Below are 15,718 nucleotides of genomic sequence, written 5' to 3' on the forward strand. Positions count from 1 at the left end.
GGGCAGACCCTATTCAAGGCCATTATAATGAGGGAGTGTGTTAATTTGCTAGGTCTGCCATGCCAAGATATCACAGACGAGGTGGCTTAAAGAACAGGCACTTATTTTCTCAGTCTGGAGGCTAGAAATCCAAGATAAAGGTGTTGGTTTGTTTTACTTTTTCTGACGCATCTCTCTCTGGCTTGCAGGTGGCTGCTTTCTTGTGTCTTCAGTTTTTCCTGCTCCCCATGTGTCTCTTTTTCTATCCAAATGTCCTCTCTTTGTAAGGACAATAGTGATATTTTGTTAGGACTCACAGAAATGGCCTTATTTTAACCTAATTATTTTTGAAGACCTTATCTCCAAATACAGTCATATTCTTTGGTTCTAGGAGGTCAGGGTTTTATCATATAAATTTGAGGAGACTACAATTCAGCCCATAACCAACAGAGAGGCCAAAACTCAATCTGAACTCAACTCTGCTGAAACAAAGTGTTAGAGAGATTTTATGAGCTGGCATGTGGAGATTGTAGGCCATCTGTGTTTGCTAATTAAATTTGTAAAAAGAAAAACTAAACTTCTCATAACTTTATGACATGAAGAAGATTTACAACTTGGAGCAAGGTGCCTACTCCAAATTAGGCTTCCATTCCTGCACAGAAATTGGGATATAGGAGCATTATCTTCCTTGGTGCTTACATTTTTAAAGGATAGCTCCCCATGTCTTTGAGAAGACAATCCTGGGTTTTAACAGCTGGAAGAGGCTTTTTAAAATATTTACATCTCAAAGGAACAAAAAAAAATTATAATGAAAAGTTTTCTGAAATAAATACTCTATGAGAAAAAGAGGTCAAAAGCCTGGAATCAGGAAGAAGCTGAAGTTTAGTCAAGCCGAAGGGAAAGTTAAGCCACTCTTGTGACAGGAAAATCCTGGAAATTAGAGGCAGATGTATGGTTAGGTAATTCTCCACATATATTTTCCCAGGTGGAAAACTATGTCAAGTGTAGGGAATGCCAGTGAGAGCCTGGTAGAAAGTAAAAACCGGTGGAGAATTGAGAGTAAGAATTGAGTATGCTTCCCAACCTATATGCTGGTCCATGGGCAAAGGGAAAACCTTATGGCTTGAGAAATTTGATACAAACTCAAACTAAAATCATTTACTTAAAGAATTGTTTTATGAAAATGAAGGCATAGATTTTCTCCAACATCACAGAAGTTAGTGCTGTGAATCTATTTGTCCTTGCCAGAGACTGCAGAGAGCATCTGTATTTTCCACGGACATTTCAGTTCTCATTAGATCAGCTGGATCATAAGGGCCAAGTTGAAGAGTGGTTTTTTACTACATCCTGAACATGCTGCAGACCTTCTTCTGATCTGTCTCCATTTGAAACTTTAAGCCTTATTGGTGACTCTGTAGATTGGTCAGAGTAACACACTCAGATGTAGTATCTCCAAAATCCAAAAAGGCCAACTACAGGCACTATGCTAATTTGTTTTTTCTGGTAGTTCATGTGAGCTATAGAAACTTGTTTTTCACCATGAACAGACTATGTTGATATGCTCCAGAGAAATGAACCATCAGAAAATTTACTGAGATGACAGGTCTATAAATTTGTATGGATTTTAAAATCTCTTACCTTCAAGTTTTCATTTAAAATATGTGCCCATTCCTGATTATCATATACAGTCTGCCCAATGTTACTGTAGTAAATTGTGTGATGTCTTATGGAATTTCAAGACAAATCAATATTTCTTCAGATCATATTATGGCAAAGAGCAGGAAAATTAGCATTTTCCTGAAGTAATACTGTGAAGATATACTATTGACCAAAATGTCCATGAAAAATATCAAATGTTCTCTGCCATCTTTTAGCAAGCAAAAACAAGAGATTCAGCTCACCTCATACTGTCTCTACAGATGCTTAAAGAATATTTCCTTTTCAACCTCTTAGTAACCACTTCATTTCACCATTTTATTTAACTCTTATCTACCCTAGTGTGATCTGCAATCTCCAGTTTCTATGAATTCTCTGCATTAATCCCATCTTTTATCTTTAACTTCTACTCATCTCTTATTTTTTCCCTACTTGTTTATTTTACTTTTTGTAATTTTAAAAAATATTTCTGTATTTTTCTGCATTTGTGCTTAAATTAGTCAATATTCAAAGAGAGTGAAATACCAAAAAAAAAAAGAGGTTTTTTTTACCATCAATATAATATTTTCTTATGTCTGGGAGCATTTTGTATTAAGTTTAAATTCATGTTCAAAGTATTCGTATGTAGACAATTGGGCTATAAAATAGGGAAAGAATAGATATTTAAATTATTTATATTCCAAACAGTAATTATCAAAATAGCATCTTTCTTATAAAGATTTGTTCCTCTAGAAACAGAGAAAGGCATCTGTTATACAATATTTTTTGTTGTAATCATAAAAACAGATTCTCTTATTATGAGGTACTAGCCAGGATATTGAAGTATATTTAATGGCATTGCCGGATAAGAGTACACTTATAAAACATTGCATTCTATGAAAAGTAACACATGTATTTTTGCCACTTTTTATTGCTTTCTCCTAAGCTGCATGTCTTTTCAATTATATTCAGCAGGTAATCGGAGAAGAGGAAAACACAATGCTTTAGATCACCTGTACAGAAAATACTGCCACCTAAAGAATACTCTTTGGGTAAAATTCTGATAAGGTGATTGACTTTTTATTTTTTTAACAGAAAACATGAACAGTTATGTGTATATGGGGTTGCCAAAAGACAAAATTACCACAAATTTTGATTAAAGATCTAATTGGATTTTATTTGAAATTCTAGAATCCAGCACTATCTCGTTTTATAAAAGAGAATGAGTGTTCCAATGAGTTGAGCATAAGATTTTGGCTTTACAAATAAAAAAGGGCTGAACAAAGCAGAAATAGAAAACAAGAAACAGATTCGTCTTTTCAAAGCTGCTTTCCTTATAAGGTTAAAGTAGAGGGACATTCTTTCATGCTGGTTTGGATAAACTGGAGGCACCTTCTGATTGGTTGCTGTGAGTCTCCGGCTTTTGGAAAACTGGCAAATTTCTGAATTCAGTTTGATTTCACGGCACCTAGCATTAGTTACTCCATTTTAGTTTGGTCTCTTCAGCTGGATCCTAGTTTAGGAGCCTCATTCAAAACAATGGTCCCCCAAAACTTCATGTAACAGGGCCATATTTCTAAAATGAGAACACTTACTTATTCCTGTTTTGTAGACTTTACTAGTTTTAATTAAGGAAGAACTACAAAAATTGCACACAAAAAGGTTTATATTTCAAATACAAGATATGAGATCTAATGAATCAACACAGGCAAAAATACAATATTAAGAAGTGTTACTTAAATGTTATTAATTTTTATTGACACTTTGTGACCTAAAGAAAATCACCCACTTTTATAAGATGAGTTAAAATTGTAAATATTTACCATTGAAGAAAGAACTTGAATTTCTTCTTTTCTTTTAGGAAAACAAAAACTATAAAGATATGAATGCATTTTAGGAGGTATAAAAATGGGCTTTACTTTCAAATATGCAAGGCAATAATAAATATAATGTACCTACAATATTTATAATATCTCAGGTATGTCTTATTAATTAATCTTATCAGATATCCAATGAGGTGCCATTTACTTAGAAAGAAACTTCACGTTAGGCAGGTTAAGTGATTTATCCATACTTACATATCTTAAGTAGAAGCCAGATTCATGTTTTTTTAAAAAAATATATTTACCACAATAAGTCACAATAGAATTGTAAATGTCATGCTGAGAAACAAAAATATGTTAATATGCTAATGACTATAATTTGACAACAGTTGTCCATATTTATCTTTAATCATAATATAGTAATGATGGGGATCGTTTTAAAAATAGAGAAGGGAGTTGCCAATTCAGCAAAATTGGTAGAGTATTCCATCTCCAAATAGACCCCTAAAATGATTTCTCATGATCTGCTATTCCATTGTTAGTGTATTATTCTTCACTCAGGAAGACCTTCTAGAAGACGTATTTTCCTTGTAGGGCATTCTATGAAGTCTCTAACACTTAGTTATGGTATAATTTATAAGTCATTGTTTTTCATACTCATTAACCCTTTCCTTGTAATAAAATATATGCTAAGACTAATTTTTAGTCCTAGCATTTATCAAAATACCAAAACAGTAGCAGCAGATGGCTAACATTAAAATAGCAGTACTTTATGGACCAAAAGGGATACACTAGTTTCCCTATTTAGTGACAGTCTCTTTTTACTGGTGCGGGATATTTGCTCCTTATTTCAGATCAAACCAAGTTCTTGTCACTTGACCAAGAAAGATTAGGCACGTGGACATATTAAAAGGTGAGGAGAGCAGAATTTATTAAAAGAAAGCTCTCAGTAAAAACAGGAGGGGTCCCAACAGGGTTCCGCTTCACAGATTGAATACCAGCTCATCACAAAGGAGCTGAAGAGGTCAGGCTCCTCCTCCCTTCACAAGGCACAAACTTCCCATTAGCTCCACCCAATCTCCCAGCTGCTGGCATGAGCAGACAAAACCCTGGGCAGGTTCCCTTATCTGCACAAAAGCATCTGATGTAAACACTTGTAGGATGGGTTGGAGATTCTCCCAGGACCACCCCTCCCTCCTTATCTGCCTCCTGCATCTATCACAACAATCAGTTTATCTGATTAACCTCCTATAACCTCTAACACATCTTCCTTAAGGAGAACAAGGCTGCCATAGGTTGGAGAACAAATAAAGACAAAAAGTTCAGCACCCCATGAGTCCTTTAGATACTTACAGAAAATATTATTTGCAAAATTACTATAAAGTATTCCACCTAACCATCCCTCAAGAAGCTTTTTCTCAATTTATCTTCATAGCTCATAAACTGTGTCCTTTTTGTGGCAAAATGTCCTGAAGAATTGTGTAAGAACACTGCAAAGTTGTGTACTACTTGCTTAAGGTATACGTTAGAAGCTAGGCTCAAAAGAGAGTCCCATACTAGAAAGAGACAGAGGCCAGATAAAGGGGTGAGAACAGAGCTGGTATGGGTAGGCAGAAAGATGTTGTAAAGCATTTGGCAGCTAGTAACCAAGGTATCAGTGACCATTCTAGATCATTATTCATGGAAAAACCTTCCCAGATCCTGGATAACACAGAATTTTAGTACTTTGGAGAGCAAATTCTTTCACTGTACTCAAATCTGAAGAACAAATGTAAGGAATGTATAATAAGATTATTTCATCGTGAGGCACATAAAACCAGATATTAACCAGTAATCCAGAAACACATATGGTTCCAAATACTATAGAGACCTTAGAGAAAGCAAATTTGGGCCAATTCCAGCAAAACCATAAACCCAAGAAAATGCATTTAAATGTGATTCTACCTAATTTATGATCCTCGGAAAACGTGAAAAAGAATGAGTATAATAAATAACCCAATTTTCCCATTCTATGCAATTCAAGCCAACAGCCTCTTCTCTCATCTCTAATAAAATTGGAGGTGATTGGATGGGAGATGAGAAGTAAGGAATCAAGGGATATGGTTAATAATAAACCCAAACCTATTAACTCATCTTAAATTTGAAGGCCAGAGTAGCTAATTTTGATATTATTGCCACTTTTTTTCCCCCAATTTTACAAATCCTTATGCTTCCTGTATATCTTCAACTTGCTTATTTACTTTTTAAAGATAATTTGAAACAAAATGTATTATCTTCACAATGCCTGTGGGACAGGAATTTTAGAATGACTAAGCTAGGTGATTTTGGTTCAGGGTCTCTCATAGAGTTCAGACAAAGTATCATCCAAGGCTACAGTCGGCAGAACCTTGATTGGAGCAGGAGCTACTTCCAAGGTTACTCACAGGCTGGGAAGTTGATACTGACTGTTAGTGGATGTCTTCAGTTACACTCTCTGTCCCCTGCCCTGATATGGCCCATCTGCTGCTAAAATGGTAGCATACTCATGATATTACATAATTGACCTTCAACTGGTCCCCCAAATGAAAGACAATTCTACCCAACAAGAAGCCAATTCAATAGCTTATTTAGATTCGACACGTCTTCTGACAGTTTCATAGAAATATCACCAGTTTTCTTGGGCTTCAGTGTTGATCAAGAGATGATAAAACATTCCTATACATTTATAGCAATATAAATTTGTTAATGGAAATTGTTTAAAAAAATCGCTTATAGACTTTTATTACATCTCTATAATAAATTTGAGATATGTATTATTTCCCTCATTTTACAATGGAAGTAAAGCCTTTAATGCACCGTCCATAATCACAGGAAATTTACTAACCTGAAGTCCAACAAAAATATCAGTATTTCAATATTTATGTTTCTTTTCGTTTCCCAGTGAATATAATGGATATAAATTGAAAAAAAGGTGAGAACCCATATAGCCAAAAAACTGTTAGCAAAATATTCATTTTAAAACATGATTTCTGGCTGAGCATAGTGGCTCCTGCCTGTAATTCTAGCATTTGGGGAGGCCGAGGTGGGTAGGTTGCTTGAGGACAGGAGTTCAAGACCAGCCTGGAAAACATTGTGAGACCTTGTATAAATTAATAAATAAAAATTTTAAAAATCAGCTGGGCATGGTGGCACATGCCTGTAGTCCCAGCTACTTGGGAGCCTGATGCAGGAGGATTGCTTGAGCCCAGGAATTAGAGGTTACAGTGAACTATGATCATGCCACTTTAGCCTGTACAGAAGAAACCCTGCCTCTGAATACAAAACAAAAGAAAACAATTTTTTTCTGACTAATTGAAGAAAACATTCCAAACTACAGCTTGCACTCTATCTTTATGTATTTTCAAAAACTATTAACATTTCAAACTTGTATAATGCAAATGTAACAATGCTTGTCATCTTAAGCACCAATGGATTTCAACACTTGATAAAATTTAGCTCAAGCTTATCTCTGAACAGTCTGCCAGAGGAGTTAAAAATATAGTCAAGCAGTAAAATAGCAACAGAGATTAAGTGAGGATTGACTTGAAGAGTAGGATGGTAAATTGTACTGATTCTACTGAATTAATCATTTCTCATTGATTTTTAAAATCCTTAGTGGCCCATTACAACGATCTCTATCTCCAGCTGCTTAGATGAAAAGTTTTATTTTTTTTTTCTCCACAAAGATGAAGATGTTTCCATGGAAATGGGCCAATTTATCATAGCAAAATTAGATTATATTTCGGTTTTTAAGAATTTTGTATAACTGATTAAATCTTTTCATTTGGAAGATGTGAAGATTATTACATTATCTCCATCTCACTTCCCATTCAGTGATGTTTATATGAGGGCAATCTCACTTACATGTGCCCAAAATATAATGTGACCCGGTGACTTCAAATGCCAAAACAGATAAAAAACAAATGGCATCTTCATTCATCATTTGCATATCTCTATTAGAACCTGCATTTGTAGGTTTCCAGGCAATGTCAATATGTCAGAACAGACACAAAGCTTTAGCTCATGTTAAAGAAAGTGCCTAGAATTATGAGAGGTAATAACAAAATTAGCAAAAACTACTTGCTGTATTTTTCTTTTGGATTCCTCACTTAGAATTTTTTAAACTTGTATTTATCAGAATAAGAAAGAATGCTACTCGTATGAAATTGAGGAGTGTCCTTTTTAGATTAATAGAATTCTAGTCTGGTTTATGGTTCAAACAGGCTCAGGAGTCATCAACTTATAAAATATCCTAAAAATAACAAATAAGAACTATGTTGACAAGCCTAACATTAAAGACGAAGCAATTAATGGCAGCATATTTTATGCCATAGACATAAATTGAAAAACAATTTTTCTTTACAAATATGACAGTTTTTGTTTTCATTTTTATGGTTGGCATAAGGCCAATTATTGTTTATACTTTAATGTGTAAATAATTGGATTAAAGTGTGACAATTACAAATTGAATAATATTTGCAAAATATCCTTTTAATTCTCTCTTGTCAAGAAACTATTTTAATTTGATATAATTAATGTCAGAGACTAGAAAAAATAAAGCATTCCGATAGTTTACTGACCACTGCTCTTTTTCAGAATTTTAAATAGAAACCAACTTATAACTGTTCCTTAATGGATTCAATCATATACCCATTTGTTCTTCACGTATGCTGGGCCACGTAAGAATGTTTTAGTGATTATAATACATGGGTGCTCAGCATCTGGTAGCTTAAAACCTAGAGAAACCTATCACACAAAATTGTAAGTAATTTATCAGTTTTTTATACTAATGTAAAAACTTCAGCTAAAGTACCTTTGATAAAAATTCAAAATATTTTAATACAAGTATCAACATAAGAAAAAAATTAACAGAATTTAACCACAATAAAAAAACATAAACTTCCATTTTTAACCATGACATTTTAAGTAACATCATTCTGAAGTCTACACTGTAATAAATATATCAGTTACTGCAGCAAGTTCTGAAATAAATAAATCACAAATTCTTCACAAATAGGTCCCCATCATTAGCTTTACAACTTCCTTGACAAGAGGCTTGGTGTGATTACGAGGTAATGTAAAACATCTGTAGTTTTATCTAAATATTCTAAGTTTTTTTTTAACATAGTCTTAATCTTTATTTAATAAGCACTTTACATAGTGCTTATGATGTGTCAGGTACACTTTTTTTTTTAACTTGGCATTCCGTGGTGTATATGTACCACATTTTTTTAATCCAGTCTATCACTGATGGGCATTTGGGTTGATTCCAAGTCTTTGCTATTGGGAATAGTGCTGCACTGAACATACGCATTCATGTTTCTTTATAATAGAATGACTTATATTCATTTGGGTACATACCCAGTAATGAGATTGCTGGGTCGAATGGTATGGCTGTCTTTAGGTCTTTGAGGAATCGCCCAGGTCTTCCACAATGGTTGAACTAATTAACACTCCCACCAGCAGTGTGTAAGTGACCCTTTTCTCCACAACTTTGCCAGCATCAGTTATTTTTTTAACTTTTTGATAATAGCCATTCTGACTGGTGTGAGATGGTATTTCATTGTAGTTTTGATTTCCATTTCTCTAAGGATCAGTGATGAGCTTTCTTTCATATTCTTGTTGGCCACATGTATGTCTTTTTTTGAAGAGTATTTGTTCACGTCCTTTGCCCACTTTTTAATGGGGTTATTTTTTTTTTCTTGTAAATTTAAGTTCATTAAAAATGCTGAATATTTCACCTTAGTCAGATGCATAGTTTGCCAAACTTTCTACCATTCTGTAGGTTGTCTGTTTACTCAGTTGATGGTTTATTTTGCTGTGCAGAAGCTCTTTAGTTCAATTAGATCCTATTTGTCAATTTTTGCTTTTGTTAATATTGCTTTTGACATCTTCATCATGAAATCTTTGCCTGTGCTTTTATGTCCTAAATGGGATTGTCTAAGTTGTTTTCCAGCCTTTTTATAGTTTTGAGTTTTACATTTAAGTGTTTAATCCATCTTGAGTTAATTTTTGTATATGATGTAAGGAAGGGGTCCAGTTTCAGTTTTCTGCATGTGGCTAGCCAGTTATCCCAGCACCATTTATTGAATAGACAATTGTTTCCCCATTGCTTGTTTTTGCCAGGTTTTTTGAAGATCAGTTATTTGTAGATGTGCAGTCTTATTTCTGGGTTCTCTATTCTGTTCCACTGATCCATGTGTCTGTTTCTGTACCAGTACCATGCTGTTTGGTTACTGTAGCCCTGTAGTATAGTTTGAAGCCAGATAGCATGATGCCTCCAAATTTGTGTTTTGCTTAGGATTGCACTGGCTGTTTAGACTCTTTTTGTGTTCCATATGAATTTAATTTTTTTTTCTAGTTCTGTGAAGAATGTCAGTGGTAGTTTAATGGGAGTAGCATTGAATCTATAAATTGTTTTGCATATTGTGGCCATTTTAATAATATTGATTCTTCGTACCAATAAGCATAAAATGTTTTTCAATTTGTTTGTGTCAGCTCTGATTTCTTTGAGTGGTGGTTTGTTCTCCTTGTGGAGATCTTTCAGTTCCCTTGTTAGCTGTATTCCTAGGTGTTTTATTTATTCATTTATATTTTTTTGTGGTAATTGTGCATGAGAGTTCGTTTGTGATTTGGCTCACAGCTTGACTATTGTTGGTGTATAGAAATATTAGTGATTTTTGCACATTGATTTTGTATCTTGAGTTGTTGCTGAAGTTGTTTATCAGCTTAAGAAGATATTGGGCTGAGACTATGGAGTTTTCTAGATATAAGTTTATGTCATCTGCAAAGAAGGATAGCTTGACTTTCTCTTTTCCTATTTGAATTCTTTCTTTCTTTCTTACTTTCTTTCTTTCTTTCTTCTTTCATTCATTCTTTCCTTCCTTCCTCCTTTTCTCCATTTCTTTCTTTCTCTTTCTTTCTTCTTTCTCACTCTCCCTTTCTTTCCTTCCTTTCTTTTCTTTTCTTTTCTTTTTTTCTTTATTGCCTTTCTTTCTTTCTTTCTTTCTTTCTTTCTTTCTTTCTTTCTTTCTTTCTTTCCTTCTTTCCTGATTTCTTGCTTTCTTGCTTTTTTTCTTTCTTTCTTCCCTTTGCCTGATTGCTCTGGCCAGAACTTCCAATACTATCTTTAACAGAAGTGGTGGAAGAGGGCATCCTTGTCTTATGCCAGTTTTCAAGGAGAATGCTTCCAGCTTTCACCCATTCATTACGATGTTGACTGTGGGTTTGTCATAGATGGCTGTTATTATTTGGAGGTATGTTCCTTCAATACCTAGTTTATTGAGAGATTTTAACGTAAGTTGATGTTGAGTTTTATTGAAATATTTTTCTAAATATATTGAGATAATTATGAGGTTTTTGCCTTTATTTATGTTTATGTGAATAACCACATTTATGAATTTGCATATTTTGAACCAACATGGAATCCCAGGGGTAAAACCTACTGGATTGTGGAGGATTAGCTTTTTAATGTGCTGCTGGATTTGATTTGCCAGTATTTTATTGAGGATTTTGACATTGATGTTCATCAAGAATATTGGCCTAAAATTTTCTTTTTTGTTGTTGTTGTATCAGCCAGGTTTTGGTATCAGGATAATGCTGATACCAGTTAGTTAGTTAGTAGGCTATTTATTACTGACTCAATTTCAAAAGTAATCAGGAGGGGAAAGAGAGAGGGTATGGTAATCCACATGTAAGAGAAAAGGAGCAGGTAGGAGAACAATCAATTATATTTTTGTCTTGTTCTCAGCAAATTGGCACTTTATATAAGAGCATGTGAACATGGCATAGCTGCCTATGGAGATATTTTACCTTTCATCTGTAGCTGTCTGCTTAAGAACAGAAGGAAAGTAATTTCTTGCATGACTCAGCTTTCAGCTTATTATTATTATTTTTCTTTGGCATAGTGAATTGAGTTCTCAAGTTTTTATTTCCCTGTCACCTATCTTTTGGGGTATTTTTCAAAATTGTAATTTTAAAACATGCACCCTGAAGATTCTGATAGGAAAAAAGTCCCTCCTCCTTGAATTTTTGAAATAGTTTCATCAGGAATGGTACCAGCTCTTCTTTGTTCATCTGGTAGAATCAACTATGAATCCATCTGGTCCTGTGCTTTTTTTAGTTAGTAGGCTATTTATTACTGACTCTATTTCAGAACTCATTATTGCTCTATTTAGAGATTCAATTCCTTGCTGGTTCAATTGTGGGAAAGTGTATGTGACTAGGAATTTATGTATTTCTTCTATATTTTCTAGTTTATGTGCATAGAGGTGTTCGTAATCTCTGAGTTTTGTTTGTAGTTCTGTGGGGTCAGTGGCAACATCCTCATTGTTTCTAACTGTGTTTTTTTTTTAATTTTCTCTCTCTTTTTTCTTTATTAGTCTAGCTAGAGTCTATCTTTTTATTATTTTTTAAAATAAAACCAACTCCTGAATTAGTTCATCTTTTGAATTTTTTTTTTCTGTCTCCAATTCCTTCAATTCAGCTCTAATTTTAGTCATTTCCTATCTTCTACTAGCTTTGGGATTTGTTTGCTCTTGGTTTTCTAGTCCTTTTGGTTGTGATGTTAGTGTGTTGACTTAAGGTATTTCTGACTTTTTGTTATGGGCATTTAGTGCTATAACCTTTTATATAAATATTGCCTTAGCTGGGTCCCAGAGCTTCTGCTATGTTTTATCTTTGTTCTCATTAGTTTCAAAGAACTTCCAAATATATGTCTTAATATCATTATTTACCCAAAAGTCATTTAGAAGTCATTCAATTTCCGTGTAATTGTATGGTTTTGAGTGAATTTCTTAGTCTTGATTTTTAATTTGATTGTGCTGTGGTTTGAGAGGTTCTTTGTTATGATTTCAGTTATTTTTCATTTTCTCAGGAGTGTTTTATTTCCAATTATGTAATTAATTTTAGAGTAAGTGCCATGTGAAAATGAGAAGAGTGTATATGCTGTTGCTTTTGAGTGAAGAGTTCTGTAGTTATCTAACAGGTCCATTTGATCAAGTGCTGACTTCAGGTCTTGAATATTTTTGCTAATTTTCTGTTTCAATGACCTGTCTAATATTGTCAGTGGGGTATTAAAATCTCCCACTATTATTGAGTGGGAGTCTAAGTCTCTTTGAAGGTCTCTAACAACTTGCTTTATAAATCTGCGTCCTACTATGTTGGGTACATATATATTTAAGATAGCGCTTCTTGTTGAATTGAACCTTTTACCATTATGTAATGCCCATTTTTGTCTTTTTTGATCTTTGGTGGTTTAAAGTCTTTTTTGTCAGAAACTAAGATTGCAACCCCATCTTTTTTATGTTTTCTATTGTCTTGGTAAATTTTCCTCCATCCCTGTATTTTGAGCCTATCTGTTCATTGCATATGAGTTGGGTCTCTTAAAGACAGCATAGCAAGGCCTTGGTTCTTTATCCAGCTTGTCACTCTGTATTTTAGCTGGGGCTTTTAGCGCTTTTACATTTAAAGTTAGTGTTGATATGTGTGGATTTGATTCTGTTACCATGATGTTGGCTGGTTATTTTGCAAACTTAGTTTATGTGGTTGCTTTATAATGTCACTGGTCTGTATACTTCAGTGTGTTTTTGTAGTGGTTAGTAATAGTCTTTCCTTTCCACATTTAATCCTTGTTTCAGGAGCTCTTTTAAGGCACGTCTGGTGGTAAGAAATTCCCTCAGAATTTGCTTGTCTGATAAAGAACTTATTTCTTCTTTGCTTATAAAGCTTGGTTTGGCTGGATTTGAAATTTTTGGTTGGAATTCTTTTCTTTATAAAATGTTGAATATTGGCCCCTAATCTCTTCTTGCTTGTGGGGTTTCAGCTGAGAGATTCGCTGTTAGTCTGATGTGCTTCCCTTTGTAGGTGGCCTGGCCTTTCTCTCTAGTTGCCTTTAACATTTTTTCTTTCATTTTGACTTTGAGGAATCTTATAATTATGTGTCTTGGGGATGTTTTTCTCATGGTGTACCTTACTGGAGTGTTTTGCATTTCCTGAATTTGAATGTTTGTCTTCGTAACTAGGTTTGGGAAGTTCTCATAAATGATATCCTAAAATATGTTTTCCAAATTGTTTCCAATGTCCCCATATCATTCAGGAACACAGTCAGTCACAGATTTGGTCTCATTACATAATCCCATATTTTGTGGAGGTTTTGTTCATTCCTTTCCTTTTTTTTTTTTTTTTTTCCTGTTTTTGTCTCATTGTCTTATTTCAGAAATCTAGACTTCAAGCTCAGTGATTCTTTTCTCCACTTGGTCTCTTCTGCTATTAATACTTGTATTCACATTAGGAAATTATGTAGTGTGTTTTTGAGCTCTATCAGGTTGGTTACACTCTTTTCTCTATTGACTATTTTGTCTGACAGCTCCTGCAATGTTTTATTATGACTTTTAGCTTTCTTGCATTGGTTTGCAGTGCACTCCTTTAGCTCAGTGTACTTCATTTCTATCCAAATTCTGAATTCTAATTCTGTCAGTTTAACTGCCTCAGCCTCAGCCTGGTTCCAAACCCTTGCTGGAGAGGTGATGCAGTCATTTGGAGGAAAGAGCTTACTCTTGCTTTTTGAGTTTTCAGCATTCTTGTGCTGATTCTTTCTCATCTTGGTGGGCTTATTTAACTTCAGTGTTTGAAGTTGCTGACTTTTGTATGTTTTTCTTCCTTTAACAGTCTGTGCATTTTTCTGTAGGGTTGCTGTGGTATGCTGGGGTTCCGCTTCAATGCCTAGTCACCTCAGATTTTCCTGTACCTGCAGGTATCACCAGTGAAGCCTGCGAAGCAGCAAAGATGGCAGTCTGCCCCGTCTTCTAGGAGCTCTGTCACAGGGAGGTACGGACATATTGCTGGCTCAAATGCACTGTAGGAGGTGGCTGGAGACCCTGGTTGGGAGGTCTTGCCCTTGTCAGGAGGAATGAGACCAGGAACCTGCTTTAAAAAGTGCTTTGACCATGTTTGCATAGACAAGCCGTGCTGTGCTGGCGGACCACTTCAGCTCATGGTCACCTCAGACACCCTGAAGCCTGAAGGCTGGAACAACTAAATTGCCCAAACAGCAAATATGACAGCATCTACAGAAATCATTTTATTTGAGTTATGTAGCAAGAACCCAACTTAAGCAAATATAAAATTTACAACTAAGTCACTATTTGGATATTAATGTGTATGCTAAACTGATTTGTTCATGGGCTAGTCAGCTATTCATATGACCTTTACAATTTTCTGAATTCCATTTTTTGGTTTAAAAAAGAAAACAAGCTGATACTTATCACTTTCTAAGAAACATTTGATTTAAATTCTTATGCCTTCAATATCTCATGTAAAATGCTAGTTTCATTACTACTCTAAGTAAATATGTGTAAAACAGAAAGTATCTGAGACAAGTCTCAATCAGTTTTGAAGTTTATTTGGCCAAGGTTAAGGATATGCCTCGAAGAAATAAACATGCAATCACAGAAACAGTCCCTGGTCTGTGCATTTCTCCAAAGATGATTTTGAGGACTCCAGTATTTAAAGGGGAAAAGTAATCTGGAGGGGAAAGAGAGGGTACGGTAATCCACATGTTGTAAGACAAAAGGAGCAGGTAGGAGAATAATCAATTATATTTTTGTCTTGTTCTCAGTAAATTGGCACTTTACATAAGATCATGTGAACATGGCATAGCTGCCTATGGAGATATTTTACCTTTCATCTGTAGCTGTCTGCTTAAGAACAGCAGGAAAGGTAGTTTCTTGCATGACTCAGCTTTCAGCTTATTATTATTATTTTTCTTTGGCATAGTGAATTGAGTTCTCAAGTTTTTATTTCCCTGTCACCTATCTTTTGGGGTATTTTTCAAAATTGTAATTTTAAAACATGCACCCCGAAGATTCTGATAGTGATAGCAAAAGATGTGAGACAAAATCTGTACTTTTTAAAAGTCTCTAGGTGATTTTCTTAGCAGTCCAATTAGGGAAAAACTGATTAAGGACTCTATACTAAACCAGACTTGCAAAAGAGAGATGCTAAAGCATTTGAAGACTCTATAATAACAAAATTAAAAATATATATTTATTTCAAGTATCCAATACTGACTACAGAAGATAATAGACTTATTTCTAGAACTCATGAGTATACTTTTAGAAATCTTATAGAAGACTTTTATGTTTTGGTGTCCAGGCTGTGTCATCTGGTCACAGTTAGCCGGTATAAAAAATATGTAGACTTATAGGTTTTTTTTTTGTTTTTATTTATTTATTTTTTTGAGACGGAGTCTCGCTCTGTCGCCC

General features: G+C 34.5%; 1 long non-coding RNA gene across 1 annotated transcript; it reads left to right on the forward strand.

The window, feature by feature from the left end:
- The first annotated feature begins 13,967 nt into the window (after positions 1 to 13,967).
- On the forward strand, positions 13,968 to 14,909 carry LOC100615194 (uncharacterized). Its single transcript, XR_008547831.1, has 2 exons — positions 13,968 to 14,059; positions 14,143 to 14,909. It is a non-coding gene; the product is annotated as an uncharacterized LOC100615194 (long non-coding RNA).
- The last annotated feature ends 809 nt before the right edge of the window (positions 14,910 to 15,718 follow it).

The sequence above is a fragment of the Pan troglodytes genome, chromosome 3, assembly GCF_028858775.2.
Source record: "Pan troglodytes isolate AG18354 chromosome 3, NHGRI_mPanTro3-v2.0_pri, whole genome shotgun sequence".
NCBI classification, from domain to species: Eukaryota; Metazoa; Chordata; class Mammalia; order Primates; family Hominidae; genus Pan; species Pan troglodytes.